Source organism: Vigna unguiculata, chromosome 5 (assembly GCF_037176805.1).
Source record: "Vigna unguiculata cultivar grain cowpea cultivar isolate G323 ecotype 2 chromosome 5, ASM3717680v1, whole genome shotgun sequence".
NCBI lineage: Eukaryota > Viridiplantae > Streptophyta > Magnoliopsida > Fabales > Fabaceae > Vigna > Vigna unguiculata.
In genome coordinates, this window is record NC_140796.1 from 34054629 (window position 1) to 34073165 (window position 18537).

Below are 18537 nucleotides of genomic sequence, written 5' to 3' on the forward strand. Positions count from 1 at the left end.
GAGCAATATCACATAAATCTTCTTTCACACATTGTCCTGTACTGAATTTGATCCTTGCTTGATTCGAATGAAAGCTTGTTGGTAACTTGAGTTTCTCCACCAATCTTTGGCTTACAACAGTGTTATCGCTTTCGTAAACGAATGCAACTAAACATAGGTGGCCTTTGATTAAACACCTTGTTTCTCTACTACCTTTTCCATCATCTTTATCTTTTCTTCCTATTCTTTTTCTTCAATTTCCATTCCTTCCACAGTTTATATTTCTTCCTTTTCTATTCTTTCTTTTTCTATTTTCTCCTTCAGCCTATGTTGATCCTTACTGGCTTGTCTTGGTGTCATAAAAATTTCAACTTCATTTCATGTCCCACATGCCTTAAATAAAGGGAACCTTTATAAAGATTGAGCGTTTTAAAATGAAGCCATGCCAATCTCAAAAAAAGATGACAAGAGTTTGTGGGAGCAATATCACATAATACTTCTTTCACACATTGTCCTGTACTAAATTTGATCCTTGCTTGATTCGAATGAAGGCTTGTTGGTAACTTGAGTTTCTTCACCAATCTTTGGCTTACAACAGTGTTTTCGCTTTCGTAAACGAATGCAACAAAACATGGGTGGCCTTTGATTAAACACCTTGTTTCTCTACTACCTTTTCCATCATCTTTATCTTTTCTTCCTATTCTTTTTCTTCAATTTCCATTCCTTCCACAATTTATATTTCTTCCTTTTCTATTCTTTCTTTTTCTATTTTCTCCTTCAGCCTTTGTTGATCTTTACTGGCTTGTCTTGGTGTCATAAAAATTTCAACTTCATTTCATGTCCCACATGCCTTAAATAAAGGGAACCTTTATAAAGATTGAGCGTTTTAAAATGAAGCCATGCCAATCTCAAAAAAAGATGACAAGAGTTTGTGGGAGCAATATCACATAATACTTCTTTCACACATTGTCCTGTACTAAATTTGATCCTTGCTTGATTCGAATGAAGGCTTGTTGGTAACTTGAGTTTCTTCACCAATCTTTGGCTTACAACAGTGTTGTCGCTTTCGTAAACGAATGCAACTAAACATGGGTGGCCTTTGATTAAACACCTTGTTTCTCTACTACCTTTTCCATCATCTTTATCTTTTCTTCCTATTCTTTTTCTTCAATTTCCATTCCTTCCATAGTTTATATTTCTTCCTTTTCTATTCTTTCTTTTTCTATTTTCTCCTTCAGCCTATGTTGATCCTTACTGGCTTGTCTTGGTGTCATAAAAATTTCAACTTCATTTCATGTCCCACATGCCTTAAATAAAGGGAACCTTTATAAAGATTGAGCGTTTTTAAATGAAGCCATGCCAATCTCAAAAAAAGATGACAAGAGTTTGTGGGAGCAATATCACATAATACTTCTTTCACACATTGTCCTGTACTAAATTTGATCCTTGCTTGATTCGAATGAAGGCTTGTTGGTAACTTGAGTTTCTTCTCCAATCTTTGGCTTACAACAGTGTTTTCGCTTTCGTAAACGAATGCAACTAAACATGGGTGGCCTTTGATTAAACACCTTGTTTCTCTACTACCTTTTCCATCATCTTTATCTTTTCTTCCTTTCTTTTTCTTCAGTTTCCATTCCTTCCACAGTTTATATTTCTTCCTTTTCTATTCTTTCTTTTTCTATTTTCTCCTTCAGCCTATGTTGATCCGTACTGGCTTGTCTTGGTGTCATAAAAATTTCAACTTCATTTCATGTCCCACATGCCTTAAACAAAGGGAACCTTTATCAAGATTGAGTGTTTTAAAATGAAGCCATGCCAATCTCAAAAAAAGATGACAAGAGTTTGTGAGAGCAATATCACATAATACTTCTTTCACACATTGTCCTGTACTAAATTTGATCCTTGCTTGATTCGAATGAAGGCTTGTTGGTAACTTGAGTTTCTTCACCAATCTTTGGCTTACAACAGTGTTTTCGCGTTCGTAAACGAATGCAACTAAACATGGGTGGCCTTTGATTAAACACCTTGTTTCTCTACTACTTTTTCCATCATCTTTATCTTTTCTTCCTATTCTTTTTCTTCAATTTCCATTGCTTCCACAGTTTATATTTCTTCCTTTTCTATTCTTTCTTTTTCTATTTTCTCCTTCAGCCTATGTTGATCCTTACTGGCTTGTCTTGGTGTCATAAAAATTTCAACTTCATTTCATGTCCCACATGCCTTAAATAAAGGGAACCTTTATCAAGATTGAGCGTTTTAAAATGAAGCCATGCCAATCTCAAAAGAAGATGACAAGAGTTTGTGGGAGCAATATCACATAATACTTCTTTCACACATTGTCCTGTACTAAATTTGATCCTTGCTTGATTCGAATGAAGGCTTGTTGGTAACTTGAGTTTCTTCACCAATCTTTGGCTTACAACAGTGTTTTCGCTTTCGTAAACGAATGCAACTAAACATGGGTGGCCTTTGATTAAACACCTTGTTTCTCTACTACCTTTTCCATCATCTTTATCTTTTCTTCCTATTCTTTTTCTTCAATTTCCATTCCTTCCACAGTTTATATTTCTTCCTTTTCTATTCTTTCTTTTTCTATTTTCTCCTTCAGCCTATGTTGATCCTTACTGGCTTGTCTTGGTGTCATAAAAATTTCAACTTCATTTCATGTCCCACATGCCTTAAATAAAGGGAACCTTTATAAAGATTGAGCGTTTTAAAATGAAGCCATGCCAATCTCAAAAAAAGATGACAAGAGTTTGTGGGAGCAATATCACATAATACTTCTTTCACACATTGTCCTGTACTAAATTTGATCCTTGCTTGATTCGAATGAAGGCTTGTTGGTAACTTGAGTTTCTTCTCCAATCTTTGGCTTACAACAGTGTTGTCGCTTTCGTAAACGAATGCAACTAAACATGGGTGGCCTTTGATTAAACACCTTGTTTCTCTACTACCTTTTCCATCATCTTTATCTTTTCTTCCTTTTCTTTTTCTTCAGTTTCCATTCCTTCCACAGTTTATATTTCTTCCTTTTCTATTCTTTCTTTTTCTATTTTCTCCTTCAGCCTATGTTGATCCGTACTGGCTTGTCTTGGTGTCATAAAAATTTCAACTTCATTTCATGTCCCACATGCCTTAAACAAAGGGAACCTTTATCAAGATTGAGTGTTTTAAAATGAAGCCATGCCAATCTCAAAAAAAGATGACAAGAGTTTGTGAGAGCAATATCACATAATACTTCTTTCACACATTGTCCTGTACTAAATTTGATCCTTGCTTGATTCGAATGAAGGCTTGTTGGTAACTTGAGTTTCTTCACCAATCTTTGGCTTACAACAGTGTTTTCGCGTTCGTAAACGAATGCAACTAAACATGGGTGGCCTTTGATTAAACACCTTGTTTCTCTACTACCTTTTCCATCATCTTTATCTTTTCTTCCTATTCTTTTTCTTCAATTTCCATTCCTTCCACAGTTTATATTTCTTCCTTTTCTATTCTTTCTTTTTCTATTTTCTCCTTCAGCCTATGTTGATCCTTACTGGCTTGTCTTGGTGTCATAAAAATTTCAACTTCATTTCATGTCCCACATGCCTTAAATAAAGGGAACCTTTATCAAGATTGAGCGTTTTAAAATGAAGCCATGCCAATCTCAAAAGAAGATGACAAGAGTTTGTGGGAGCAATATCACATAATACTTCTTTCACACATTGTCCTGTTCTGAATTTGATCCTTGCTTGATTCGAATGAAAGCTTGTTGGTAACTTGAGTGTCTCCACCGATCTTTGGCTTACAACAGTGTTGTCGCTTTTGTAAACGAATGCAACTAAACATGGGTGGGCTTTGTGGGCTTTGATTAAACACCTTGTTTCTCTACTACCTTTTCCATCATCTTTATCTTTTCTTCCTATTCTTTTTCTTCAATTTCCATTCCTTCCACAATTTATATTTCTTCCTTTTCTATTCTTTCTTTTTCTATTTTCTCCTTCAGCCTTTGTTGATCCTTACTGGCTTGTCTTGGTGTCATAAAAATTTCAACTTCATTTCATGTCCCACATGCCTTAAATAAAGGGAACCTTTATCAAGATTGAGCGTTTTAAAATGAAGCCATGCCAATCTCAAAAAAAGATGACAAGAGTTTGTGGGAGCAATATCACATAATACTTCTTTCACACATTGTCCTGTACTAAATTTGATCCTTGCTTGATTCGAATGAAGGCTTGTTGGTAACTTGAGTTTCTTCACCAATCTTTGGCTTACAACAGTGTTGTCGCTTTCGTAAACGAATGCAACTAAACATGGGTGGCCTTTGATTAAACACCTTGTTTCTCTACTACCTTTTCCATCATCTTTATCTTTTCTTCCTTTTCTTTTTCTTCAGTTTCCATTCCTTCCACAGTTTATATTTCTTCCTTTTCTATTCTTTCTTTTTCTATTTTCTCCTTCAGCCTATGTTGATCCATACTGGCTTGTCTTGGTGTCATAAAAATTTCAACTTCATTTCATGTCCCACATGCCTTAAACAAAGGGAATCTTTATCAAGATTGAGTGTTTTAAAATGAAGCCATGCCAATCTCAAAAAAAGATGACAAGAGTTTGTGAGAGCAATATCACATAATACTTCTTTCACACATTGTCCTGTACTAAATTTGATCCTTGCTTGATTCGAATGAAGGCTTGTTGGTAACTTGAGTTTCTTCACCAATCTTTGGCTTACAACAGTGTTTTCGCATTCGTAAACGAATGCAACTAAACATGGGTGGCCTTTGATTAAACACCTTGTTTCTCTACTACCTTTTCCATCATCTTTATCTTTTCTTCGTTTTCTTTTTCTTCAATTTCCATTCCTTCCACAGTTTATATTTCTTCCTTTTCTATTCTTTCTTTCTATTTTCTCCTTCAGCCTATGTTGATCCTTACTGGCTTGTCTTGGTGTCATAAAAATTTCAACTTCATTTCATGTCCCACATGCCTTAAATAAAGGGAACCTTTATCAAGATTGAGCGTTTTAAAATGAAGCCATGCCAATCTCAAAAGAAGATGACAAGAGTTTGTGGGAGCAATATCACATAATACTTCTTTCACACATTGTCCTGTTCTGAATTTGATCCTTGCTTGATTCGAATGAAAGCTTGTTGGTAACTTGAGTGTCTCCACCGATCTTTGGCTTACAACAGTGTTGTCGCTTTCGTAAACGAATGTAACTAAACATGGGTGGCCTTTGATTAAACACCTTGTTTCTCTACTACCTTTTCCATCATCTTTATCTTTTCTTCCTTTTCTTTTTCTTCAATTTCCATTCCTTCCACAGTTTATATTTCTTACTTTTCTATTCATTCTTTTTCTATTTTCTCCTTCAGCCTATGTTGATCCTTACTAGCTTGTCTTGGTGTCATAAATTTCAACTTCATTTCATGTCTCTCATGCCTCTAATAAAGGGAACCTTTATCAAGATTAAGCGTTTTAAAATGAAGCCATGCCAATCTCAAAAGAAGATGACAAGAGTTTGTGGGAGCAATATCCCATAATACTTCTTTCACACATTGCCTTTACTGAATTTGATCCTTGCTTGATTCGAATGAAAGCTTGTTGGTAACTTGAGTGTCTCCACCGATCTTTGGCTTACAACAGTATTGTCGCTTTTGTAAACGAATGCAACTAAACATGGGTGGGCTTTGATTAAACACCTTGTTTCTCTACTACCTTTTCCATCATCTTTATCTTTTCTTCCTTTTCTTTTTCTTCAATTTCCATTCCTTCCACAGTTTATATTTCTTCCTTTTCTATTCTTTCTTTTTCTATTTTCTCCTTCAGCCTATGTTGATCCTTACTAGCTTGTCTTGGTGTCATAAATTTCAACTTCATTTCATGTCTCTCATGCCTCTAATAAAGGGAACCTTTATCAAGATTAAGCGTTTTAAAATGAAGCCATGCCCATCTAAAAAGAAGATAACAAGAGTTTGTGGGAGCAATATCACATAATACTTCTTTCACACATTGTCCTGTACTGAATTTGATCCTTGCTTGATTCGAATGAAAGCTTGTTGGTAACTTGAGTGTCTCCACCGATCTTTGGCTTACAACAGTGTTGTCGCTTTCGTAAACAAATGCAACTAAACATGGGTGGCCTTTCATTAAACACCTTGTTTCTCTACTACCTTTTCCATCATCGTTATCTTTTCTTCCTTTTCTTTTTCTTCAATTTCCATTCCTTCCACAGTTTATATTTCCTCCTTTTCTATTCTTTCTTTTTCTATTTTCTCCTTCAGACTATGTTGATCCTTACTAGCTTGTCTTGGTGTCATAAATTTCAACTTCATTTCATGTCTCTCATGCCTCTAATAAAGGGAACCTTTATCCAGATTGAGCGTTTCAAAATGAAGCCATGCCCATCTAAAAAGAAGATGATAAGAGTTTGTGGGAGCAATATCACATAATACTTCTTTCGCAAATTGTCCTGTACTGAATTTGAACCTTGCTTGATTCGACTGAAAGCTTGTTGGTAACTTGAGTTTCTCCACCAATCTTTGGCTCACAACAGTGTTGTCGCTTTCGTAAACGAATGCAACTAAACATGGGTGGCCTTTGATTAAACACCTTGTTTCTCTACTACCTTTTCCATCATCTTTATCTTTTCTTCATTTTCTTTTTCTTCAATTTGCAGTCCTTCTACAGTTTATATTTCTTCCTTTTCTATTCTTTCTTTTTCTATTTTCTCCTTCAGCCTATGTTGATCCTTACTGGCTTGTCTTGGTGTCATAAATTTCAACTTCATTTCATGTCCCACATGCCTTAAATAAAGGGAACCTTTATCAAGATTGATCGTTTTAAAATGAAGCCATGCCAATCTCAAAAGAAGATGACAAGAGTTTGTGGGAGCAATATGACATAATACTTCTTTCACACATTGCCTTTACTGAATTTGATCCTTGCTTGATTCGAATGAAAGCTTGTTGGTAACTTGAGTGTCTCCACCGATCTTTGGCTTACAACAGTGTTGTCGCTTTCGTAAACGAATGCAACTAAACATGGGTGGCCTTTGATTAAACACCTTGTTTCTCTACTACCTTTTCCATCATCTTTATCTTTTCTTCCTTTTCTTTTTCTTCAATTTGCATTCCTTCTACAGTTTATATTTCTTCCTTTTCTATTCTTTCTTTTTCTATTTTCTCCTTCAGCCTACGTTGATCCTTACTGGCTTGTCTTGGTGTCATAAATTTCAACTTCATTTCATGTCCCTCGTGCCTCTAATAAAGGGAACCTTTATCAAGATTGAGCGTTTTAAAATGAAGCCATGCCCATCTAAAAAGAAAATGACAAGAGTTTGTGGGAGCAATATCACATAATACTTCTTTCACACATTGTCCTGTACTGAATTTGAACATTGCTTGATTCGACTGAAAGCTTGTTGGTAACTTGAGTTTCTCCACCAATCTTTGGCTTACAACAGTGTTGTCGCTTTCGTAAACGAATGCAACTAAACATGGGTGGCCTTTGATTAAACACCTTGTTTCTCTACTACCTTTTCCATCATCTTTATCTTTTCTTCCTTTTCTTTTTCTTCTGTTTCCATTCCTTCCACAGTTTATATTTCTTCCTTTTCTATTCTTTCTTTTTCTATTTTCTCCTTCAGCCTATGTTGATCCGTACTGGCTTGTCTTGGTGTCATAAATTTCAACTTCATTTCATGTCCCACATGCCTTAAACAAAGGGAACCTTTATCAAGATTGAGCGTTTTAAAATGAAGCCATGCCATTCTCAAAAGAAGATGACAAGAGTTTGTGGGAGCAATATCACATAATACTTCTTTCACACATTGTCCTGTACTGAATTTGATCCTTGCTTGATTCGAATGAAAGCTTGTTGGTAACTTGAGTGTCTCCACCGATCTTTGGCTTACAACAGTGTTGTCGCTTTCGTAAACGAATGCAACTAAACATGGGTGGCCTTTGATTAAACACCTTGTTTCTCTACTACCTTTTCCATCATCTTTATCTTTTCTTCCTTTTCTTTTTCTCCAATTTGCATTCCTTCCACACTTTATACTTCTTCCTTTTCTATTCTTTCTTTTTCTATTTTCTCCTTCAACCTACGTTGATCCTTAATGGCTTGTCTTGGTGTCATAAATTTCAACTTCATTTCATGTCCCTCATGCCTCTAATAAAGGGAACCTTTATCAAGATTGAGCGTTTTAAAATGAAGCCATGCCCATCTAAAAAGATGACAAGAGTTTGTGGGAGCAATATCAAATAATACTTCTGTCACACATTGTCCTGTACTGAATTTGATCCTTGCTTCATTCGAATGAAAGCTTGTTGGTAACTTGAGTGTCTCCACCGATCTTTGGCTTACAACAGTGTTGTCGCTTTCGTAAACGAATGCAACTAAACATGGGTGGCCTTTGATTAAACACCTTGTTTCTCTACTACCTTTTCCATCATCTTTATCTTTTCTTCCTTTTCTTTTTCTCCAATTTGCATTCCTTCCACACTTTATACTTCTTCCTTTTCTATTCTTTCTTTTTCTATTTTCTCCTTCAACCTACGTTGATCCTTAATGGCTTGTCTTGGTGTCATAAATTTCAACTTCATTTCATGTCCCTCATGCCTCTAATAAATGGAACCTTTATCAAGATTGAGCGTTTTAAAATGAAGCCATGCCCATCTAAAAAGATGACAAGAGTTTGTGGGAGCAATATCAAATAATACTTCTGTCACACATTGTCCTGTACTGAATTTGATCCTTGCTTCATTCGAATGAAAGCTTGTTGGTAACTTGAGTTTCTCCACCAATCTTTGGCTTACAATAGTGTTGTCGCTTTCGTAAACGGATGCAACTAAACATGGGTGGCCTTTGACTAAACACCTTGTTTCTCTACTACCTTTTCCATCATCTTTATCTTTTCTTCCTATTCTTTTTCATCAATTTCCATTCCTTCCACAGTTTATATTTCTTCCTTTTCTATTCTTTCTTTTTCTATTTTCTCTTCAGCCTATGTTGATCCTTACTGGCTTGTCTTGGTGTCATAAAAATTTCAACTTCATTTCATGTCCCACATGCCTTAAATAAAGGGAACCTTTATCAAGATTGAGCGTTTTAAAATGAAGCCATGCCCATCTAAAAAGAAGATGACAAGAGTTTGTGGGAGCAATATCACATAATACTTCTTTCACACATTGTCCTGTACTGAATTTGAACCTTGCTTGATTCGACTGAAAGCTTGTTGGTAACTTGAGTGTCTCCACCAATCTTTGGCTTACAACAGTGTTGTCGCTTTCGTAAACGAATGCAACTAAACATGGTGGCCTTTGATTAAACACCTTGCTTCTCTACTACCTTTTTCATCATCTTTATCTTTTCTTCCTTTTCTTTTTCTTCAATTTGCATTCCTTCTACAGTTTATATTTCTTCCTTTTCTATTCTTTCTTTTTCTATTTTCTCCTTCAGCCTACGTTGATCCTTACTGGTTGTCTTGGTGTCATAAATTTCAACTTCATTTCATGTCTCTCATGCCTCTGATAAAGGAACCTTTATCAAGATTGAGCGTTTTAAAATGAAGTCATGCCCATCTAAAAAGAATATGACAAGAGTTTGTGGGAGCAATATCACATAATACTTCTTTCACACATTGTCCTGTACTGAATTTGATCCTTGCTTGATTCGAATGAAAGCTTGGTAACTTGAGTGTCTCCACCAATCTTTGGCTTACAACAGTGTTGTCGCTTTCGTAAACGAATGCAACTAAACATGGGTGGCCTTTGATTAAACACCTTGTTTCTCTACTACCTTTTCCATCATCTTTATCTTTTCTTCCTTTTCTTTTTCTTCAATTTCCATTCCTTCCACAGTTTATATGTCTTCCTTTTCTATTCTTTCTTTTTCTATTTTCTCCTTCAGCCTATGTTGATCCTTAATGGCTTGTCTTGGTGTCATAAATTTCAACTTCATTTCATGTCCCTCATGCCTCAAATAAAGGGAACCTTTATCAAGATTGAGCGTTTTAAAATGAAGCCATGCCAATCTCAAAAGAGGATGACAAGATTTTGTGGGAGCAATATCACATAATACTTCTTTCACACATTGTCCCGTACTGAATTTGATCCTTGCTTGAATCGAGTGAATGCTTGTTGGTAACTTGAGTTTCTCCACCAATCTTTAGCTTACAACAGTGTTGTCGCTTTCATAAACGGATGCAACGAAACATGGGTGGCCTTTGATTAAACACCTTGTTTCGCTACTACCTTTTTCATCATCTTTATCTTTTCTTCCTTTTCTTTTTCTTCAATTTCCATTCCTTCCACAATTTATATTTCTTCCTTTTCTATTCTTTCTTTTTCTATTTTCTCCTTCAGCCTATGTTGATCCTTACTGGCTTGTCTTGGTGTCATAAATTTCAACTTCATTTCATCTCCCTCATGCCTCAAATAAAGGGAACCTTTATCAAGATTGAGCATTTTAAAATGAAGCCATGCCATTCTCAAAAGAAGATGACAAGAGTTTGTGGGAGCAATATCACATATTATTTCTTTCACACATTGTCCTGTACTGAATTTGATCCTTGCTTGATTCGACTGAAAGCTTGTTGGTAACTTGAGTTTCTCCACCAATCTTTGGCTTACAACAGTGTTGTCGCTTTCGTAAACGGATGCAACGAAAAATGGGTGGCCTTTGATTAAACACCTTGTTTCTCTCCTACCTTTTCCATCATCTTTATCTTTTCTTCCTTTTCTTTTTCTCCAATTTGCATTCCTTGCACACTTTATACTTCTTCCTTTTCTATTCTTTCTTTTTCTATTTTCTCCTTCAGCCTATGTTGATCCTTACTAGCTTGTCTTGGTGTCATAAATTTCAACTTCATTTCATGTCCCTCATGCCTCAAATAAAGGGAACCTTTATAAAGATTGAGCGTTTTAAAATGAAGCCATGCCAATCTCAAAAGAAGATGACAAGAGTTTGTGGGAGCAATATCAGATAATACTTCTTTCACACATTGTCCTGTACTGAATTTGATCCTTGCTTGATTCGAATGAAAGCTTGTTGGTAACTTGAGTTTCTCCACCAATCTTTGGCTTACAAGAGTGTTGTCGCTTTCGTAAATGAATGCAACTAAAAATGGGTGGCCTTTGATTAAACACCTTGTTTCTCTACTACCTTTTCCATCATCTTTATATTTTCTTCCTTTTCTTTTTCATCAATTTCCATTCCTTCCACAGTTTATATTTCTTCCTTTTCTATTCTTTCTTTTTCTATTTTCTCTTTCAGCCTATGTTGATCCTTACTGGCTTGTCTTGGTGTCATAAATTTCAACTTCATTTCATGTCCCTCATGCCTCTAATAAAGGGAACCCTCATCAAGATTGAGCGTTGTAAAATGAAGCCATGCCAATCTCAAAAGAAGATGACAAGAGTTTGTGAGAGCAATATCAGATAATACTTCTTGCACAGATTGTCCCGTATTGAATTTGATCCTTGCTTGATTCGAGTGAATGCTTGTTGGTAACTTGAGTTTCTCCACCAATCTTTGGCTTACAATAGTGTTTTCGCTTTCGTAAACGAATGCAACTAAACATGGGTGGCCTTTGATTAAACACCTTGTTTCTCTACTACCTTTTCCATCATCTTTATCTTTTCTTCCTTTTCTTTTTCTTCAATTTCCATTCCTTCCACAATTTATATTTCTTCCTTTTCTATTCTTTCTTTTTCTATTTTCTCCTTCAGCCTATGTTGATCCTTACTGGCTTGTCTTGGTGTCATAAATTTCAACTTCATTTCATCTCCCTCATGCCTCAAATAAAGGGAACCTTTATCAAGATTGAGCGTTTTAAAATGAAGCCATGCCATTCTCAAAAGAAGATGACAAGAGTTTGTGGGAGCAATATCACATAATACTTCTTTCACACATTGTCCTGTACTGAATTTGATCCTTGCTTGATTCGAGTGAATGCTTGTTGGTAACTTGAGTTTCTCCACCAATCTTTGGCTTACAATAGTGTTTTCGCTTTCGTAAACGAATGCAACTAAACATGGGTGGCCTTTGATTAAACACCTTGTTTCTCTACTACCTTTTCCATCATCTTTATCTTTTCTTCCTATTCTTTTTCTTCAATTTCCATTCCTTCCACAGTTTATATTTCTTCCTTTTCTATTCTTTCTTTTTCTATTTTCTCCTTCAGCCTATGTTGATCCTTACTGGCTTGTCTTGGTGTCATAAATTTCAACTTCATTTCATTTCCCTCATGCCTCTAATAAAGGGAACCTTTATCAAGATTGAGCGTTTTAAAATGAAGCCATGCCCATCAAAAAAAAAGATGACAAGAGTTTGTGGGAGCAATATCACATAATACTTCTTTCACACACTGTCCTGTACTGAATTTGATCCTTGCTTGATTCCAATGAAAGCTTGTTGGTAACTTGAGTGTCTCCACCGATCTTTGGCTTACAACAGTGTTGTCACTTTCGTAAACGAATGCAACTAAACATGGGTGGGCTTTGATTAAACACCTTGTTTCTCTACTACCTTTTCCATCATCTTTATCTTTTCTTCCTATTCTTTTTCTTCAATTTCCATTCCTTCCACAGTTTATATTTCTTCCTTTTCTATTCTTTCTTTTTCTATTTTCTCCTTCAGCCTTTGTTGATCCTTACTGGCTTGTCTTGGTGTCATAAAAATTTCAACTTCATTTCATGTCCCACATGCCTTAAATAAAGGGAACCTTTATGAAGATTGAGCGTTTTAAAATGAAGCCATGCCAATCTCAAAAAAAGATGACAAGAGTTTGTGGGAGCAATATCACATAATACTTCTTTCACACATTGTCCTGTACTAAATTTGATCCTTGCTTGATTCGAATGAAGGCTTGTTGGTAACTTGAGTTTCTTCACCAATCTTTGGCTTACAACAGTGTTGTCGCTTTCGTAAACGAATGCAACTAAACATGGGTGGCCTTTGATTAAACACCTTGTTTCTCTACTACCTTTTCCATCATCTTTATCTTTTCTTCCTTTTCTTTTTCTTCAGTTTCCATTCCTTCCACAGTTTATATTTCTTCCTTTTCTATTCTTTCTTTTTCTATTTTCTCCTTCAGCCTATGTTGATCCATACTGGCTTGTCTTGGTGTCATAAAAATTTCAACTTCATTTCATGTCCCACATGCCTTAAACAAAGGGAATCTTTATCAAGATTGAGTGTTTTAAAATGAAGCCATGCCAATCTCAAAAAAAGATGACAAGAGTTTGTGAGAGCAATATCACATAATACTTCTTTCACACATTGTCCTGTACTAAATTTGATCCTTGCTTGATTCGAATGAAGGCTTGTTGGTAACTTGAGTTTCTTCACCAATCTTTGGCTTACAACAGTGTTTTCGCATTCGTAAACGAATGCAACTAAACATGGGTGGCCTTTGATTAAACACCTTGTTTCTCTACTACCTTTTCCATCATCTTTATCTTTTCTTCCTTTTCTTTTTCTTCAATTTCCATTCCTTCCACAGTTTATATTTCTTCCTTTTCTATTCTTTCTTTTTCTATTTTCTCCTTCAGCCTATGTTGATCCTTACTGGCTTGTCTTGGTGTCATAAAAATTTCAACTTCATTTCATGTCCCACATGCCTTAAATAAAGGGAACCTTTATCAAGATTGAGCGTTTTAAAATGAAGCCATGCCAATCTCAAAAGAAGATGACAAGAGTTTGTGGGAGCAATATCCCATAATACTTCTTTCACACATTGCCTTTACTGAATTTGAACCTTGCTTGATTCGAATGAAAGCTTGTTGGTAACTTGAGTGTCTCCACCGATCTTTGGCTTACAACAGCGTTGTCGCTTTCGTAAACGAATGCAACTAAACATGGGTGGCCTTTGATTAAACACCTTGTTTCTCTACTACCTTTTCCATCATCTTTATCTTTTCTTCCTTTTCTTTTTCTCCAATTTGCATTCCTTCCACACTTTATACTTCTTCCTTTTCTATTCTTTCTTTTTCTATTTTCTCCTTCAACCTACGTTGATCCTTAATGGCTTGTCTTGGTGTCATAAATTTCAACTTCATTTCATGTCCCTCATGCCTCTAATAAAGTGAACCTTTATCAAGATTGAGCGTTTTAAAATGAAGCCATGCCCATCTAAAAAGATGACAAGAGTTTGTGGGAGCAATATCAAATAATACTTCTGTCACACATTGTCCTGTACTGAATTTGATCCTTGCTTCATTCGAATGAAAGCTTGTTGGTAACTTGAGTTTCTCCACCAATCTTTGGCTTACAATAGTGTTGTCGCTTTCGTAAACGGATGCAACTAAACATGGGTGGCCTTTGACTAAACACCTTGTTTCTCTACTACCTTTTCCATCATCTTTATCTTTTCTTCCTATTCTTTTTCATCAATTTCCATTCCATCCACAGTTTATATTTCTTCCTTTTCTATTCTTTCTTTTTCTATTTTCTCTTCAGCCTATGTTGATCCTTACTGGCTTGTCTTGGTGTCATAAAAATTTCAACTTCATTTCATGTCCCACATGCCTTAAATAAAGGGAACCTTTATCAAGATTGAGCGTTTTAAAATGAAGCCATGCCCATCTAAAAAGAAGATGACAAGAGTTTGTGGGAGCAATATCACATAATACTTCTTTCACACATTGTCCTGTACTGAATTTGAACCTTGCTTGATTCGACTGAAAGCTTGTTGGTAACTTGAGTGTCTCCACCAATCTTTGGCTTACAACAGTGTTGTCGCTTTCGTAAACGAATGCAACTAAACATGGGTGGCCTTTGATTAAACACCTTGCTTCTCTACTACCTTTTTCATCATCTTTATCTTTTCTTCCTTTTCTTTTTCTTCAATTTGCATTCCTTCTACAGTTTATATTTCTTCCTTTTCTATTCTTTCTTTTTCTATTTTCTCCTTCAGCCTACGTTGATCCTTACTGGTTGTCTTGGTGTCATAAATTTCAACTTCATTTCATGTCTCTCATGCCTCTGATAAAGGAACCTTTATCAAGATTGAGCGTTTTAAAATGAAGCCATGCCCATCTAAAAAGAATATGACAAGAGTTTGTGGGAGCAATATCACATAATACTTCTTTCACACATTGTCCTGTACTGAATTTGATCCTTGCTTGATTCGAATAAAAGCTTGGTAACTTGTGTGTCTCCACCAATCTTTGGCTTACAACAGTGTTGTCGCTTTCGTAAACGAATGCAACTAAACATGGGTGGCCTTTGATTAAACACCTTGTTTCTCTACTACCTTTTCCATCATCTTTATCTTTTCTTCCTTTTCTTTTTCTTCAATTTCCATTCCTTCCACAGTTTATATGTCTTCCTTTTCTATTCTTTCTTTTTCTATTTTCTCCTTCAGCCTATGTTGATCCTTAATGGCTTGTCTTGGTGTCATAAATTTCAACTTCATTTCATGTCCCTCATGCCTCAAATAAAGGGAACCTTTATCAAGATTGAGCGTTTTAAAATGAAGCCATGCCAATCTCAAAAGAGGATGACAAGATTTTGTGGGAGCAATATCACATAATACTTCTTTCACACATTGTCCCGTACTGAATTTGATCCTTGCTTGAATCGAGTGAATGCTTGTTGGTAACTTGAGTTTCTCCACCAATCTTTAGCTTACAACAGTGTTGTCGCTTTCATAAACGGATGCAACGAAACATGGGTGGCCTTTGATTAAACACCCTGTTTCGCTACTACCTTTTTCATCATCTTTATCTTTTCTTCCTTTTCTTTTTCTTCAATTTCCATTCCTTCCACAATTTATATTTCTTCCTTTTCTATTCTTTCTTTTTCTATTTTCTCATTCAGCCTATGTTGATCCTTACTGGCTTGTCTTGGTGTCATAAATTTCAACTTCATTTCATTTCCCTCATGCCTCTAATAAAGGGAACCTTTATCAAGATTGAGCGTTTTAAAATGAAGCCATGCCCATCTAAAAAAAAGATGACAAGAGTTTGTGGGAGCAATATCACATATTATTTCTTTCACACATTGTCCTATACTGAATTTGATCCTTGCTTGATTCGACTGAAAGCTTGTTGGTAACTTGAGTTTCTCCACCAATCTTTGGCTTACAACAGTGTTGTCGCTTTCGTAAACGGATGCAACGAAAAATGGGTGGCCTTTGATTAAACACCTTGTTTCTCTCCTACCTTTTCCATCATCTTTATCTTTTCTTCCTTTTCTTTTTCTCCAATTTGCATTCCTTGCACACTTTATACTTCTTCCTTTTCTATTCTTTCTTTTTCTATTTTCTCCTTCAGCCTATGTTGATCCTTACTGGCTTGTCTTGGTGTCATAAATTTCAACTTCATTTCATGTCCCTCATGCCTCAAATAAAGGGAACCTTTATAAAGATTGAGCGTTTTAAAATGAAGCCATGCCAATCTCAAAAGAAGATGACAAGAGTTTGTGGGAGCAATATCAGATAATACTTCTTTCACACATTGTCCTGTACTGAATTTGATCCTTGCTTGATTCGAATGAAAGCTTGTTGGTAACTTGAGTTTCTCCACCAATCTTTGGCTTACAAGAGTGTTGTCGCTTTCGTAAATGAATGCAACTAAAAATGGGTGGCCTTTGATTAAACACCTTGTTTCTCTACTACCTTTTCCATCATCTTTATATTTTCTTCCTTTTCTTTTTCATAAATTTCCATTCCTTCCACAGTTTATATTTCTTCCTTTTCTATTCTTTCTTTTTCTATTTTCTCTTTCAGCCTATGTTGATCCTTACTGGCTTGTCTTGGTGTCATAAATTTCAACTTCATTTCATGTCCCTCATGCCTCTAATAAAGGGAACCCTCATCAAGATTGAGCGTTGTAAAATGAAGCCATGCCAATCTCAAAAGAAGATGACAAGAGTTTGTGAGAGCAATATCAGATAATACTTCTTGCACAGATTGTCCCGTATTGAATTTGATCCTTGCTTGATTCGAGTGAATGCTTGTTGGTAACTTGAGTTTCTCCACCAATCTTTGGCTTACAATAGTGTTTTCGCTTTCGTAAACGAATGCAACTAAACATGGGTGGCCTTTGATTAAACACCTTGTTTCTCTACTACCTTTTCCATCATCTTTATCTTTTCTTCCTTTTCTTTTTCTTCAATTTCCATTCCTTCCACAATTTATATTTCTTCCTTTTCTATTCTTTCTTTTTCTATTTTCTCCTTCAGCCTATGTTGATCCTTAATGGCTTGTCTTGGTGTCATAAATTTCAACTTCATTTCATCTCCCTCATGCCTCAAATAAAGGGAACCTTTATCAAGATTGAGCGTTTTAAAATGAAGCCATGCCATTCTCAAAAGAAGATGACAAGATTTTGTGGGAGCAATATCACATAATACTTCTTTCACACATTGTCCCGTACTGAATTTGATCCTTGCTTGAATCGAGTGAATGCTTGTTGGTAACTTGAGTTTCTCCACCAATCTTTAGCTTACAACAGTGTTGTCGCTTTCATAAACGGATGCAACGAAACATGGGTGGCCTTTGATTAAACACCCTGTTTCGCTACTACCTTTTTCATCATCTTTATCTTTTCTTCCTTTTCTTTTTCTTCAATTTCCATTCCTTCCACAATTTATATTTCTTCCTTTTCTATTCTTTCTTTTTCTATTTTCTCATTCAGCCTATGTTGATCCTTACTGGCTTGTCTTGGTGTCATAAATTTCAACTTCATTTCATTTCCCTCATGCCTCTAATAAAGGGAACCTTTATCAAGATTGAGCGTTTTAAAATGAAGCCATGCCCATCTAAAAAAAAGATGACAAGAGTTTGTGGGAGCAATATCACATATTATTTCTTTCACACATTGTCCTATACTGAATTTGATCCTTGCTTGATTCGACTGAAAGCTTGTTGGTAACTTGAGTTTCTCCACCAATCTTTGGCTTACAACAGTGTTGTCGCTTTCGTAAACGGATGCAACGAAAAATGGGTGGCCTTTGATTAAACACCTTGTTTCTCTCCTACCTTTTCCATCATCTTTATCTTTTCTTCCTTTTCTTTTTCTCCAATTTGCATTCCTTGCACACTTTATACTTCTTCCTTTTCTATTCTTTCTTTTTCTATTTTCTCCTTCAGCCTATGTTGATCCTTAATGGCTTGTCTTGGTGTCATAAAAATTTCAACTTCATTTCGTGTCCCACATGCCTTAAATAAAGGGAACCTTTATAAAGATTGAGCGTTTTAAAATGAAGCCATGCCAATCTCAAAAAAAGATGACAAGAGTTTGTGGGAGCAATATCAGATAATACTTCTTTCACACATTGTCCTGTACTGAATTTGATCCTTGCTTGATTCGAATGAAGGCTTGTTGGTAACTTGAGTTTCTCCACCAATCTTTGGCTTACAAGAGTGTTGTCGCTTTCGTAAATGAATGCAACTAAAAATGGGTGGCCTTTGATTAAACACCTTGTTTCTCTACTACCTTTTCCATCATCTTTATATTTTCTTCCTTTTCTTTTTCATCAATTTCCATTCCTTCCACAGTTTATATTTCTTCCTTTTCTATTCTTTCTTTTTCTATTTTCTCTTTCAGCCTATGTTGATCCTTACTG